We start from the raw sequence: 4,682 nt of genomic DNA on the forward strand, positions 1-4,682 counted from the left end.
AAGGGGTATTAGTCTAGAAAGTCTTGTCACTTATGTTTTCCCTTTACCTATATATTGAGGCACTCTGTACAACATTGCCTTATACTTCATTTCTACACTAGTCTCATTCTTTTTAAACTAGAAACTCATGTATATCCAGTTGTAATTGATAAAGAAAATGCATATGTAAGATAGCTGTAACTCTGTAGCTTTGCTGCTGGTTACTGTGACATCCCACCTAGCTTGTGACATCACTAGCCCGTGACATCACAATGCTTCTTCTGTAACATTCTATCTACAGCTGCTGACGTTTCCAGTTTCCATGCAGGAAGACAGGTAGGAGGAGGTGAGTCCTACATAGCAGTGTACACACACACACACACACACACACACACACACACACACACACACACACACATATAACGGAAAATGATTAATTCAGCCTCTTAGATAAAGAACTTTGTTTAATTATAAAATATAAGCGGTGATTTAGTCTAGAAATTCCTGTCACTTATGTTCTCCCTTTACCTATATATTGAGGCACTCTGTACAACATTGCCTTATACTTCATTTTCTACACTAGTCTCATTTTTTAAACTAGAAACTCATGTATGTCCAGTTGTAATTGATGTAGAAAATGCATATGTAAGATAGCTGTAACTCTGTAGCTTTGCTGCTGGTTACAGTGACATCACACCTAGCTTGTGACATCACTAGCCCATGACATCACAATGGTTCTTCCTGTAACATTCTATCTACAGCTGCTGACGTTTCCAGTTTCCATGCAGGAAGACTGGTAGGAGGAGGTGAGTCCTAAATAGCAGGGTATAATGGAAGGGGGTAAGGAAGACAGAGTGCAGTATAGTCCGCTGAAAGGCAAGACAAGATAGACAGAACAGGAAATACAGGTACAAGGACACATACATAGGAGAAGCGCAGGAAGGAACAACATATTTAGGAATAAAAATGTAGCATTACAGGAATAAAGAGAGCAGTATGGAGGATAAGCACACATACAGGGGATGCAGATAACCTGGGTCTCTATGAGGCAGGATCGTGGCTTTGGGATGAAAAAGTTAATAAATAGATAAATGGGATATTGATAACTTTGAAAGTATCTTGTTCGGTTTAAGGAAAATTGGGTAGCTGGTTGACTCATGGACATTTTATTGTACTTAAAATAGTACTATGCTTAATGATAGTCTTTTGTGTTTTTAGATCATCTGGCAAAGAGATTTGCAGAGTGTCGGGTGACCGGCAAAGAGATCTGCAAAGTGTCAGTTGAAGACGACGGGAGGGGTCGCAGAGGTAGCAATGACAGGAGTATAACATGCAGGAGGTAAGTTACCATACTCTCTCTGCACATGTTACTTCTGCCCCATCTGCAGTGCACATGGGGGGTAATTCCAAGTTGATCGCAGCAGGAAATTTTTTAGCAGTTGGGCAAAACCATGTGCACTGCAGGGGAGGCAGATATAACATGTGCAGAGAGAGTAAGATTTGGGTGGGTTATTTTATTTCTGCAGGGTAATACTGGCTGCTTTATTTTTACACTGCAAATTAGATTGCAGATTGAATACACCACACCCAAATCTAACTCTCTCTGCACATGTTATTTATCTGCCTCCCCTGCAGTGCACATGGGCCCTCATTCCGAGTTGTTCGCTCGCTAGCTGCTTTTAGCAGCATTGCACACGCTAAGCCGCCGCCTACTGGGAGTGAATCTTAGCTTTGCAGAATTGCGAACGAAATATTTGCATAATTGCGAATAGAAATTTCTTTGCAGTTTCTGAGTAGCTCGGGACTTACTCTGCCACTGCGATAAGTTCAGTCAGTTTCGTTCCTGGTTTGACGTCACAAACACACCCAGCGTTCGCCCAGACACTCCCCCGTTTCTGCAGACACTCCCGCGTTTTTCCCAGAAACGCCAGCGTTTTTTCGCACACTCCCATAAAACGGCAAGTTTCCGCCCAGAAACACCCACTTCCTGTCAATCACACTCCGATCACCAGAACAATGAAAAATCCTCGTTATGCCGTGAGTAAAATACCAAACTTTTGGGTAAAATAACTAAGCGCATGTGCTCTGCGAACCTTGCGCATGCGCAGTAAGCGACTAATCGCAATATAGCGAAACTCGGCAACGAGCGAACAACTCGGAATGAGGGCCATGGTTTTTCCCAACTGCTAAAAAAATTCCTGCTGCGATCAACTTGGAATTACCCCCATGGTTTTGTCCATTAGTGAACAAATTTGCTGCTGTGATCAGGTTTGAAATAGGCCCAGTGTATGATACTAACATGATCCTAGCACTAGGGAAGATAAAACCTGGAGCAGATAACTTGGGTCTCTATGAGAAAGGATCTTGGGTTTTGGATAAAAAGTCAATAAAATAGATTAATTGCAAATGAATAAAAATGAAAGTACGTAACAATATGTAGTAGTATAATTATACAGATAGTATGTCTGACCAGGAAATTCTGGTTATTTATATCATCATTTGGCAAAGTTCTGGCAAAGAGATTTGCAGAGTGTCGGATGACCGGCAAAGAGATCTGCAAAGTGTCAGTTGAAGACGACGGGAGGGTTCGCAGAGGAATTAGTGACTGGAGAATAGCATGCAGGAGGTAAGTTACCATACTTGTGTAATTGTGTGTGTGGTGGGGGGTATTGAGAGCACAGTACAAAACATAGGGTCTATGGTGGGGGAGAATGGACAATACAAAACATGCAGAAGGGGGCAACTTGGTATAGCACATACAGATGGTGTGGGGGCACAATACAAAAACATAAAAATTGTAGTCTTCATTATAGGACATATAGAGGAAGGACATACACATTTGGGGGTTGTGAGATGTAGTACATACTGTAATACAGAAAAACAGGAAGGGTGGGGAGAGCATGACACAGAACATACAGATCGGAGGAAGAACAATGCAGATCGGGGGAGATAGTGAAATGGCTGACATTTACAGTATATCAATGAACTGGGGGCAGGTGTACAAAGCCTGGGAGAGTGATAAAGTGCAGAGAGATAAACTAACAACCAATCAGCTCCTAGTTGTCATTTTTTAAACACAGACTGTAACATGGCAGTTAGCAGCTGATTGGCTGGTACTTTACCTCTCTCCACTTTATCACTCTGCAGGGCTTAATACATCTCCCCCATAGAATAACCAAATGATGAAAAGGTACAGAATGGTATAAATGATATGAATTGGGGCTGTAACAAGTGACTGTTTCCCTATCTTTACCTATAATAAAGGTGACAAAGTCCTTTCCCTAGAGTCCTTCTCCTTACCGCTCAGGGGGCCTGATTCAGATGCGGATGCAGAGCTGCTGTTGCACCAAGTGGCTCAATGCTTTTTCACTGTGCATGCGTGTAAGCTGCACTGCGTACGAAATGAAATCAAGCTCACATAGAGGATCCCATCGCAAAGTGATTGACAGGAAGTCTGTGTTTGAGGTGGTAACGGGGGTGGCTAACTGTATACAGGCATGTCAGGTCCATTCAAACGCCGTTCCATGTGCGTCCATACATTACCCATTGTGACCTGTGTTGCTGCTGGAGAGCCCCCTGTGTCTGGGAGATTTGCTCAGCCTACGACTGCTCAGACTCACGATGCAATTGTGAACGGCAATATGGCAATATGGCAGCAGCGATCGCTTCAACAACCACAACTGAATCAGGCCCGTAATTAATTACACCATTATATTTTACTATTTCATCACATTTAACAACTAAGGGGTCAGTTTAATAAGGTGCAAGTTTGTCTTATAACAGCTGCACTTTCCGGTAGCCCCATAGGCTGAATCTGGCCACGAAGGGTGTGAGTTTGGACGCTGTTGAAATGTCGCAGCAATGGCAACTCGTACCTAATTGTATTGACCCCTAAATGTTAGCTTTTATTATTTACTGGTCAAATTTCTTTTCTGAAGGTACCCACTAATTACTATAAGAGAGAACTTATCCCCCGAATGTGTGTATTGTATAAAAACAATGGGCCCTGTCCTTATTTTAGGTATTTTCCATGTCCTCAGTAGTTAGAGTAACATATTTACATAGAGAGATTTTTCTCTCTACACAACCACACCACTGTTTGCAGTTTGTCTCTCTGCTTGTTCATCCACTAACAAAGATTTCTATTCGTCTTCATCTACACACAGTTTGTGATACCTGAATAGCTGCCCTGGGAGGAGAGCTGCGGACACATGCTCCAAATGTTGGGACATATGCATTACCTATTAGGAGATGCGGTAAAGATGCCGGCTGTCGGGTTTACGGCAGTCAGAATACTGACACTAAGATCCCGACACTCTTCAGAATCCCGACGTTGGAACTCCGAATGGGCAAGGATACCACCGCCCGTATACCCACGATCATAGGTTTAGGGCTGGGCAAGGAGGGCTAGGTTTAGGCATAAGGCACGAGGGGGAGGGTAGTGGTTAGGCTGCGGGGGAGGGAGGGTTAGGTTTACGCGTCAGGCGGGGGTTAGGTTTAGGCGTCAGGCGAGGGGTTAGGGTTAGGCTGCGGATAGGGTGGGTTAGGCACCCATGGGGGAGGTTAGGCTGCATGGGAGGGAGGGTTAGGTTTAGGCATCAGGCAGGAGGGTTATGTTTAGACGTTAGGCGGAGGTTAAGTTTAGGCTGCGGGTGGCGGGAGCTTAGGGTTAGGCACCCCCAGGGGTGGTTAGGCTGCGGGGG

At 44.0% G+C, this 4,682-nt stretch overlaps 1 long non-coding RNA gene across 1 annotated transcript; it reads left to right on the forward strand.

Annotated features, from left to right (window-relative positions):
- The first annotated feature begins 738 nt into the window (after nucleotides 1-738).
- LOC134943538 (uncharacterized) lies at nucleotides 739-4,406 on the forward strand. The gene is made up of 4 exons (XR_010181598.1): nucleotides 739-785; nucleotides 1,198-1,318; nucleotides 2,488-2,605; nucleotides 4,146-4,406. It is a non-coding gene; the product is annotated as an uncharacterized LOC134943538 (long non-coding RNA).
- The last annotated feature ends 276 nt before the right edge of the window (nucleotides 4,407-4,682 follow it).

This window comes from Pseudophryne corroboree, chromosome 7, assembly GCF_028390025.1.
Source record: "Pseudophryne corroboree isolate aPseCor3 chromosome 7, aPseCor3.hap2, whole genome shotgun sequence".
Taxonomy (NCBI): Eukaryota; Metazoa; Chordata; class Amphibia; order Anura; family Myobatrachidae; genus Pseudophryne; species Pseudophryne corroboree.